This window comes from Phalangium opilio, unplaced genomic scaffold (assembly GCF_054372755.1).
Source record: "Phalangium opilio isolate 3A_F unplaced genomic scaffold, DU_Popi_V2 ptg000352l_1, whole genome shotgun sequence".
Lineage (NCBI taxonomy): Eukaryota > Metazoa > Arthropoda > Arachnida > Opiliones > Phalangiidae > Phalangium > Phalangium opilio.
In genome coordinates this window covers 6,635,552-6,646,668 of record NW_028324228.1, presented here as the reverse complement: position 1 = coordinate 6,646,668, position 11,117 = coordinate 6,635,552, and the positions used below count along the sequence as shown (strand labels likewise).

Sequence of the window (11,117 nt, the reverse complement as noted above, 5' to 3'; positions counted from 1 at the left end):
ATGTTCGTCAGGTATTGTGGAAAAACTTTGACTTTTCACGTCACATCTGAGACTTCACAACACCGCTCCCGGATGGGCTCGAACCACAAACCTTTTGAATAACAGCTGAACGCTCTAAACATTGCGCCACGGAAGCCCAAAAATTAAATGTTCGTCAGTTATTTTTAAAAAACTCTGAATTTTACGTTACATCTAAGACCTCACAACACCGCTCCCGGATGGGCTCGAACCACCAACCTTTCGGTTAACAGCCGACGGCGTTAACCATTGCGCAACGGAAGCCCAAAGATTAAATGTTCGTCAGGTATTGTGGAAAAACTTTGGATTTTTACGTTACATGTGAGATCTCACAACACCGCTCCTGGGTGGGCTCGAACCACCAACCTTTCGGTTAACAGCCGAACGCGCAAACCATTGCGCCACGGAAGCCCAAAGATTAAATGTTCGTCAGGTATTGTGGAAAAACTTTGACTTTTTACGTCACATCTGAGACTTCACAACACCGCTCCCGGATGGGCTCGAACCACAAACCTTTTGAATAACAGCTGAACGCTCTAACCATTGCGCCACGGAAGCCCAAAAATTAAATGTTCGTCAGTTATTTTTAAAACACTCTGAATTTTACGTTACATCTAAGACCTCACAACACAGCTCCCGGATGGGCTCGAACCACCAACCTTTCGGTTAACAGCCGACGGCGTTAACCATTGCGCAACGGAAGCCCAAAGATTAAATGATCGTCAGGTATTGTGGAAAAACTTTGGATTTTTACGTTACATGTGAGATTTGACAACACCGCTCCCGGGTGGGCTCGAACCACCAACCTTTCGGTTAACAGCCGGACGCGCTAACCATTGCTTCACGGAAGCCCAAATATTAAATGTTCGTCAGGTATTGTGGAAAAACTTTGACTTTTACGTCACATCTGAGACCTCACAACACCGCTCACGGATGGGCTCGAACCACAAACCTTTTGAATAACAGCTGAACGCTCTAACCATTGCGCCACGGAAGACCAAAAATTAAATGTTCGTCAGTTATTTTTAAAAAACTCTGAATTTTACGTTACATCTAAGACCTCACAACACCGCTCCCGGATGGGCTCGAACCACCAACCTTTCGGTTAACAGCCGACGGCGTTAACCATTGTGCAACGGAAGCCCAAAGGTTAAATGTTCGTCAGGTATTGTGGAAAAACTTTGACTTTTTACGTCACATCTGAGACTTCACAACACCGCTCCCGGATGGGCTCGAACCACAAACCTTTTGAATAACAGCTGAACGCTCTAAACATTGCGCCACGGAAGCCCAAAAATTAAACGTTCGTCAGTTATTTTTAAAAAACTCTGAATTTTACGTTACATCTAAGACCTCACAACACCGCTCCCGGGTGGGCTCGAACCACCAACCTTTCGGTTAACAGCCGAACGCGCTAACCATTGCTTCACGGAAGCCCAATAATTAAATGTTCGTCAGGTATTGTGGAAAAACTTTGACTTTTTACGTCACATCTGAGACCTCACAACACCGCCCACGGATGGGCTCGAACCACCAACCTTTCGGTTAACAGCCGACGACGTTAACCATTGTGCAAGGGAAGCCCAAAGATTAAATGTTCGTCAGGTATTGTGGAAAAACTTTGACTTTTTACGTCACATCTGAGACTTCACAACACCGCTCCCAGATGGGCTCGAACCACAAACCTTTTGAATAACAGCTAAACGCTCTAACCATTGCGCCACGGAAGCCCAAAAATTAAATGTTCGTCAGTTATTTTTAAAACACTCTGAATTTTACGTTACATCTAAGACCTCACAACACAGCTCCCGGATGGGCTCGAACCACCAACCTTTCGGTTAACAGCCGACGGCGTTAACCATTGCGTAACGGAAGCCCAAAGATTAAATGATCGTCAGGTATTGTGGAAAAACTTTGGATTTTTACGTTACATGTGAGATTTGACAACACCGCTCCCGGGTGGGCTCGAACCACCAACCTTTCGGTTAACAGCCGGACGCGCTAACCATTGCTTCACGGAAGCCCAAATATTAAATGTTCGTCAGGTATTGTGGAAAAACTTTGACTTTTTACGTCACATCTGAGACCTCACAACACCGCTCACGGATGGGCTCGAACCACAAACCTTTTGAATAACAGCTGAACGCTCTAACCATTGCACCACGGAAGACCAAAAATTAAATGTTCGTCAGTTATTTTTAAAAAACTCTGAATTTTACGTTACATCTAAGACCTCACAACACCGCTCCCGGATGGGCTCGAACCACCAACCTTTCGGTTAACAGCCGACGGCGTTAACCATTGTGCAACGGAAGCCCAAAGATTAAATGTTCGTCAGGTATTGTGGAAAACTTTGACTTTTTACGTCACATCTGAGACTTCACAACACCGCTCCCGGATGGGCTCGAACCACAAACCTTTTGAATAACAGCTGAACGCTCTAAACATTGCGCCACGGAAGCCCAAAAATTAAATGTTCGTCAGTTATTTTTAAAAAACTCTGAATTTTACGTTACATCTAAGACCTCACAACACCGCTCCCGGATGGGCTCGAACCACCAACCTTTCGGTTAACAGCCGACGGCGTTAACCATTGTGCAACGGAAGCCCAAAGATTAAATGTTCGTCAGGTATTGTGGAAAAACTTTGACTTTTTACGTCACATCTGAGACTTCACAACACCGCTCCCGGATGGGCTCGAACCACAAACCTTTTGAATAACAGCTGAACGCTCTAAACATTGCGCCACGGAAGCCCAAAAATTAAATGTTCGTCAGTTATTTTTAAAAAACTCTGAATTTTACGTTACATCTAAGACCTCACAACACCGCTCCCGGGTGGGCTCGAACCACCAACCTTTCGGTTAACAGCCGAACGCGCTAACCATTGCTTCACGGAAGCCCAATAATTAAATGTTCGTCAGGTATTGTGGAAAAACTTTGACTTTTTACGTCACATCTGAGACCTCACAACACCGCTCACGGATGGGCTCGAACCACCAACCTTTCGGTTAACAGCCGACGGCGTTAACCATTGTGCAAGGGAAGCCCAAAGATTAAATGTTCGTCAGGTATTGTGGAAAAACTTTGACTTTTTACGTCACATCTGAGACTTCACAACACCGCTCCCAGATGCGCTCGAACCACAAACCTTTTGAATAACAGCTGAACGCTCTAACCATTGCGCCACGGAAGCCCGAAAATTAAATGTTCGTCAGTTATTTTTAAAACACTCTGAATTTTACGTTACATCTAAGACCTCACAACACAGCTCCCGGATGGGCTCGAACCACCAACCTTTCGGTTAACAGCCGACGGCGTTAACCATTGCGCAACGGAAGCCCAAAAATTAAATGTTCGTCAGGTATTGTGGAAAAACTTTGGATTTTTAGGTTACATGTGAGATTTCACAACACCGCTCCCGGGTGGGCTCGAACCACCAACCTTTCGGTTGACAGCCGAACGCGCTAACCATTGCTTCACGGAAGCCCAAAAATTAAATGTTCGTCAGTTATTGTGGAAAAACTTTGACTTTTTACGTCACATCTGAGACCTCACAACACCGCTCACGGATGGGCTCGAACCACCAACCTTTCGGTTAACAGCCGAACGCGCTAACCATTGCGCCACGGAAGCCCAAAAATTAAATGGTCGTCGGGTATTGTGGAAACAATTTGGCTTTTTACGTTACATGTGAGAGCTCACAACACCGCTCCCGGGTGGGCTCGAACCACCAACCTTTCGGTTAACAGCCGAACGCGCTAACCATTGCGCCACAGAAGCCCAAAGATTAAATGTTCGTCAGGTATTGTGGGAAAACTTTGGATTTTTACGTTACATGTGAGATCTCACAACACCGCTCCCGGGTGGGCTCGAACCACCAACCTTTCGGTTAACAGCCGAACGCGCTAACCATTGCGCCACGGAAGCCCAAAAATTAAATGTTCGTCAGTTATTTTTAAAAAACTCTGAATTTTACGTTACATCTAAGACCTCACAACACCGCTCCCGGATGGGCTCGAACCACCAACCTTTCGGTTAACAGCCGATCGCGCTAACCATTGCGCCACGGAAGCCCAAAAATTAAATGTTCGTCAGGTATTGTGGAAAAACTTTGGATTTTTAGGTTACATGTGAGATTTCACAACACCGCTCCCGGGTGGGCTCGAACCACCAACCTTTCGGTTAACAGCCGAACGCGCTAACCATTGCGCCACGGAAGACCAAAAATTAAATGTTCGTCAGTTATTTTTAAAAAACTCTGAAGTTTACGTTACATCTAAGACCTCACAACACCGCTCCCGGATGGTCTCGAACCACCAACCTTTCGGTTAACAGCCGACGGCGTTAACCATTGTGCAACGGAAGCCCAAAGATTAAATGTTCGTCAGGTATTGTGGAAAAACTTTGACTTTTTACGTCACATCTGAGACCTCACAACACCGCTCACGGATGGGCTCGAACCACCAACCTTTCGGTTAACAGCCGAACGCGCTAACCATTGCGCCACGGAAGCCCAAAAATTAAATGGTCGTCGGGTATTGTGGAAACACTTTGGCTTTTTGCGTTACATGTGAGAGCTCACAACACCGCTCCCGGGTGGGCTCGAACCACCAACCTTTCGGTTAACAGCCGAACGCGCTAACCATTGCGCCACGGAAACCCAAAGATTAAATGTTCGTCAGGTATTGTGGAAAAACTTTGGATTTTTACGTTACATGTGAGATCTCACAACACCGCTCCCGGGTGGGCTCGAACCACCAACCTTTCGGTTAACAGCCGAACGCTCTAACCATTGCGCCACGGAAGCCCAAAAATTAGCGCGTTCGGCTGTTGACCGAAAGGTTGGTGGTTCGAGCCCATCCGTGAGCGTTGTTGTGAGGTCTCAGATGTGATGTAAAAAGTCAAAGTTTTTCCACAATACCTGACGAACATTTAATTTTTGGGCTTCCGTGGCGCAATGGTTAGCGCGTAAAGCTGTTAACCGAAAGGTTGGTGGTTCGAGCTCACCCGGGAGCGGTGTTGTAAGATCTCAAATGTAACGTAAAAACTCAAAGTTTTTCCACAATACCTGACGACCATTTAATTTTTGGGCTTCCGCGGCCCAATGGTTAGCGCGTTCGGCTGTTGACCGAAAGGTTGGTGGTTCGAGCCCATCCGTGAGCGTTGTTGTGAGGTCTCAGATGTGATGTAAAAAGTCAAAGTTTTTCCACAATACCTGACGAACATTTAATTTTTGGGCTTCCGTGGCGCAATGGTTAGCGCGTTTGGCTGTTAACCGAAAGGTTGGTGGTTCGAGCCCATCCGTGAGCGGTGTTGTGAGGTCTCAGATGTGACGTAAAATGTCAAAACTTTTCCACAATACGTGACAACCATTTAATTTCTGAGCTTCCGTGGCTCAATGGTTTGCGCGTTCAGCTGGTAAACAATAGGTTTGTGGTTCGAGCCCACCCGGGAGCGGTGTTGTGGGATCTCAAATGTAACGTAAAAAGCCAAACTTTTTCCACAATACCTGACCACCATTTAATTTTTGGGCTTCCGTGGCGCAATGGTTAGCGCGTTCGGCTGTTAACCGAAAAGTTGGTGGTTCGAGCCCATCCGGGAGCGGTGTTGTGAGGTCTCAGATGTGACGTAAAATGTCAGAGTTTTTCCACAATTCCTGACGACCATATAATTGTTGGGCTTCCGTGGCGCAATGGTTAGCGCCGTCGGCTGTTAACCGAAAGGTTGGTGGTTCGAGCCCATCCGAAAGCGGTGATGTGAGGTCTTAGATGTAACGTAAAATTCAGAGTTTTTCCACAATAACTGACGAACATTTAATCTTTGGGATGCCGTTGCGCAATGGTTAGCGCCGTGGGCTGTTAACCGAAAGGTTGGTGGTTCGAGCCCATCCGGGAGCGGTGTTGTGAGGTCTTTGATGTAACGTAAAATTCAGAGTTTTTCCACAATACCTGACGAACATTTAATCTTTGGGCTTCCGTTGCGCAATGGTTAGCGCGTTCAGCTGTTATTCAAAAGGTTTGTGGTTCGAGCCCATCCGGGAGCGGGTTTGCAAGGTCTCAATCGAGATGAAATCACTTTTAATGAGTATTTTATAGGTAATTAAGCTGAATTCGGTCAAAACTTTGTCCAGAAAAAAATGCATTAAAATGTGTACCGAAAAAATCGCATGTTTTTTTTCTTCAAGATACAAAATCCGTGACAACGATTTCTTATTGAAAATGGAATTTTAACAGTTTTATGAATGAATATCGTTACATTTGCTTGAATTAAAGCAAAAAGTACAAAAATAATGGTTTCATTGGTTATATTTGAAAATAGTGAAAAAAAACTCAAAATGTGCTTTTCTTTTCGAGAAACGTCGATTTTGAAAATGGTACTAATAATCGAGGTACATTTTTATTTATTGATCAATCGAGATGAAATCACTTTTAATGAGTATTATATAAGTATTTAAGCTGAATTCGGTCAAAAATTTGTCCAGAAAAAAATGCATTAAGAAGTGTACCGAAAAAATCGCATGTTTTTTTTCTTCAAGATACAAGATCCGTGACAACAATTTCTTATTGAAAATTCAATTTGAACAGTTTTTTGAATGAATATCGATACATTTGCTTGAATTAAAGCAAAAAGTACAAAAATAATGGTTTCATTGGTTATATTTGAAAATAGTGAAAAAATTCTCAAAATGTGCTTCTCTGGTCGAGAAACCTCGATTTTGAGAATGTTATTAAAAATCGAGGTACATTTTTATTTATTGATCAATCGAGATGAAATCACTTTTAATGAGTATTTTATTTGTAAATAAGCATAATTTCGTCAAAAATTTGTCCCGAAAAAAATGCATTCAAAAGTGTACCGAAATAATCGCATGTTTTTTTTCTTCAAGATACTAAATCCGTGACAACGATTTCTTATTGAAAATTGAATTTGAACAGTTTTTTGAATGAATATCGTTACATTTGCTTGAATTAAAGCAAAAAGTACAAAATAATAGTTTCATTGGTTATATTTGAAAATAGTGAAAAAATTCTCAAAATATGCTTCTGTGGTCGAGAAACGTCGATTTTGAAAATGTTATTAAAAATCGAGGTACATTTTTATTTATTGATCAATCGAGATGAAATCACTTTTAATGAGTATTTTTTAAGTATTTAAGCTAAATTCGGTCAAAAATTTGTCCAGAAAAAAATCCGTACAAAAGTGTACCGAAAAAATCGTAGGTTTTTTTCTTCAAGATACATTTCCGTGACAACGATTTCTTATTGAAAATTGAATTTGAACAGTTTTTTGAATGAATATCGTTACATTAACATGAATTAAAACAAAAAGTACAAAAACTATGGTTTCAGTAAATATATTTGAAAATAGTGAAAAAATTCGGAAAATGTGCTTCTCTGGTCGAGAAACGTCGATTTTGAAAATCGAAATACATTTTTATTTTTTGATCAATCGAGATGAAATCACTTTTAATGAGTATTTTATAGGTAATTAAGCTGAATTCGGTCAAAAATTTGTCCAAAAGAAAATGCATTAAAAAGTGTACCGAAAAAATAGCATGTTTTTTTCATCAAGATACAAAATCCGTGACAACGATTTCTTATTTAAAATTGAATTTGAACAGTTTTTTGAATGAATATCGTTACATTTGCATGAATTAAAACAAAAAGTACAAAAACTATGGTTTCAGTGATTATATTTGAAAATAGTGAAAAAATTCTCAAAATGTGCTTCTCTGGTCGAGAGACGTCGATTTTGAAAATGTTATTAAAAATCGAGGTACATTTTTATTTATTGATCAATCGAGATGAAATCACTTTTAATGAATATTTTATAGATAATTAAGCTGAATTCGGTCAAAAATTTGTCCAGAAAAAAATGCATTAAAAATTGTACCGAAAAAATCGCATGTTTTTTTTCTTCAAGATACAAGATCCGTGACAACAATTTCTTATTGAAAATTCAATTTGAACAGTTTTTTGAATGAATATCGATACATTTGCTTGAATTAAAGCAAAAAGTACAAAAATAATGGTTTCATTGGTTATATTTGAAAATAGTGAAAAACTTTATGAGGTGTCAATGTAACGTAAAATATAAAAGTATTTCCACAATACCTGACGACCATTTAATTTTTAGGCTTCCGTGGCGTAATGGCTGGCTCGTTCGGCTGTAATCCGAAAGGTTGGTTGTTCGAGCCCATCCGGGAGCGGTGTAGTGAGGTCTCAGATGTAACGTAAAAAGCCAAAGTTTTTCCACAATACCTGACGACCATTTAATTTTTGGGCTTCGGTGGCGCAATGGTTAGCGCGTTCGACTGTTAACCGAAAGGTTGGTGGATCAAGCCCACCCGGGAACGGTTGTGTAATGTTTTATAAGTAACGTAAAAAGTCAATGTTTTTCCACAATACCTGACGGCCATTTAATTTTTAGGCTTCCGTGGCGCGATGGTTAGGTTAGGGCGTTCGGCTGTTAACCGATAGGTTGGTGGTTAGATCCCACGCTGGAGCGTTAGTGTGAAATGTTTTAAGTAACATAAAAAGTCAAAGTTTTTCCACCATACTTGACAACATTTTAAATTCTAAGCTTCCGTGGCGCAATGCTTAGTGCGTTCGGCCGTTAACGGAAAGGTTGGTGGTTCGAGCCCATCCGGGAGCGGTGTTGTGAGGTCTCAGATGCGACGTAAAATGTCAAAGTTTTTCCACAATACCTGAAAACCATTTAATTTTTGGGCTTCCGTTGCGTAATGGCTGGCTCGTTCGGCTGTAATCCGAAAGGTTGGTTGTTCGAGCACACCCGGGAGCGGTGTTATGAGGTGTCAATGTAACGCAAAATATAAAAGTATTTCCACAATACCTGACGACCATTTAATTTTTAGGCTTCCGTGGCGTAATGGCTGGCTCGTTCGGCTGTTAACCGAAAGGTTGGTGGTTCGAACCCATCCGTGAGCGGTGTTGTGAGATCTCAAACGTAATGTCAAATGCCAAAGTTTTTCCACAATACCTGACAAACATTTAATCTTTGGGCTTCCGTGGCGCAATGGTTAGCGCGTTCGGCTGTTAACTGAAAGGTTGGTGGTTCGAGCCCACCCGGGAGCGGTGTTGTGAGATCTCAGATGTGACGTAAAAAGTCAAAGTTTTTCCACAATACCTGACGAACATTTAATCTTTGGGCTTCCGTGGCGCAATGGTTAGCGCGTTCGGCTGTTAACCGAAAGGTTGGTGGTTCGAACCCATCCGTGAGCGGTGTTGTGAGGTCTCAGATGTGACGTAAAAAGTCAAAGTTTTTCCACAATACCTGACGAACATTTAATTTTTGGGCTTCCGTGGCGCAATGGTTAGCGCGTTCGGCTGTTAACCGAAAGGTTGGTGGTTCGAGCCCACCCGGGAGCGGTGTTGTGAAATCTCACATGTAACGTAAAAATCCAAAGTTTTTCCACAATACCTGACGAACATTTAATCTTTGGGCTTCCGTTGCGCAATGGTTAACGCCGTCGGCTGTTAACCGAAAGGTTGATGGTTCGAGACCATCCGGGAGCGGTGTTGTGAGGTCTCAGATGTGACGTAAAAAGTCAAAGTTTTTCCACAATACCTGACGAACATTTAATCTTTGGGCTTCCGTGGCGCAATGGTTAGCGCGTTCGGCTGTTAACCGAAAGGTTGGTGGTTCGAACCCATCCGTGAGCGGTGTTGTGAGGTCTCAGATGTGACGTAAAAAGTCAAAGTTTTTCCACAATACCTGACGAACATTTAATTTTTGGGCTTCCGTGGCGCAATGGTTAGCGCGTTCGGCTGTTAACCGAAAGGTTGGTGGTTCGAGCCCACCCGGGAGCGGTGTTGTGAAATCTCACATGTAACGTAAAAATCCAAAGTTTTTCCACAATACCTGACGAACATTTAATCTTTGGGCTTCCGTTGCGCAATGGTTAGCGCGTTCGGCTGTTAACCAAAAGGTTGGTGGTTCGAGCCCATCCGAGAGCGGTGTTGTGAGGTCTCAGATGTGACGTAAAAAGTCAAAGTTTTTCCACAATACCTGACGAACATTTAATCTTTGGGCTTCCGTGGCGCAATGGTTAGCGCGTTCGGCTGTTAACCGAAAGGTTGGCGGTTTGAGCCCACCCGGGAGCGGTGTTGTGAGATCTCACATGTAACGTAAAAATCCGAAGTTTTTCCACAATACCTGACAAACATTTAATCTTTGGGCTTCCGTGGCGCAATGGTTAGCGCGTTCGGCTGTTAACTGAAAGGTTGGTGGTTCGAGACCATCCGGGAGCGGTGTTGTGAGGTCTCAGATGTGACGTAAAAAGTCAAAGTTTTTCCACAATACCTGACGAACATTTAATCTTTGGGCTTCCGTGGCGCAATGGTTAGCGCGTTCGGCTGTTAACCGAAAGGTTGGTGGTTCGAGCCCATCCGTGAGCGGTGTTGTGAGGTCTCAGATGTGACGTAAAAAGTCAAAGTTTTTCCACAATACCTGACGAACATTTAATTTTTGGGCTTCCGTGGCGCAATGGTTAGCGCGTTCGGCTGTTAACCGAAAGGTTGGTTGTTCGAGCCCACCCGGGAGCGGTGTTGTGAAATCTCATATGTAACGTAAAAATCCAAACTTTTTCCACAATACCTGACGAACATTTAATCGTTGGGCTTCCGTTGCGCAATGGTTAACGCCGTCGGCTGTTACCGAAAGGTTGGTGGTTCGAGCCCATCCGGGAGCGGTGTTGTGAGGTCTTAGATGTAACGTAAAATTCAGAGTTTTTTAAAAATAACTGACGAACATTTAATTTTTGGGCTTACTTGGCGCAATGGTTAGAGCGTTCAGCTGTTATTCAAAAGGTTTGTGGTTCGAGCCCATCCGGGAGCGGTGTTGTGAAGTCTCAGATGTGACGTAAAAAGTCAAAGTTTTTCCACAATACCTGACGACCATTTCATTTCTGAGCTTCCTTGGCTCCATGGTTAGCGTGTTCGGATGTTAACCTTAAGGTTGGTGGTTCGAGCCAACCCGGGAGCAGTGTTGTGAAGTCTCAAATGTAACGTAAAAAGTCAAAGTTTTTCCACATACCTGACGACCATTTAATTTTTGAGCTTCCGTGGCGCAATGGTT

The 11,117-nt window shown here is 42.9% G+C and overlaps 4 non-coding genes across 4 annotated transcripts; 2 read left to right on the top strand and 2 right to left on the bottom strand.

The window, feature by feature from the left end:
- Nucleotides 1–3,433: 3,433 nt before the first annotated feature.
- Nucleotides 3,434–3,506, bottom strand: TRNAD-GUC (transfer RNA aspartic acid (anticodon GUC)). The gene has a single exon. It is a non-coding gene; the product is annotated as a tRNA-Asp (tRNA).
- Nucleotides 3,507–3,874: 368 nt separating this feature from the next.
- Nucleotides 3,875–3,947, bottom strand: TRNAN-GUU (transfer RNA asparagine (anticodon GUU)). The gene has a single exon. It is a non-coding gene; the product is annotated as a tRNA-Asn (tRNA).
- A 5,389-nt stretch (nucleotides 3,948–9,336) lies between these two features.
- Nucleotides 9,337–9,409, top strand: TRNAN-GUU (transfer RNA asparagine (anticodon GUU)). Its single transcript has one exon. It is a non-coding gene; the product is annotated as a tRNA-Asn (tRNA).
- Nucleotides 9,410–9,777: 368 nt separating this feature from the next.
- On the top strand, nucleotides 9,778–9,850 carry TRNAN-GUU (transfer RNA asparagine (anticodon GUU)). The gene has a single exon. It is a non-coding gene; the product is annotated as a tRNA-Asn (tRNA).
- Nucleotides 9,851–11,117: the final 1,267 nt, after the last annotated feature.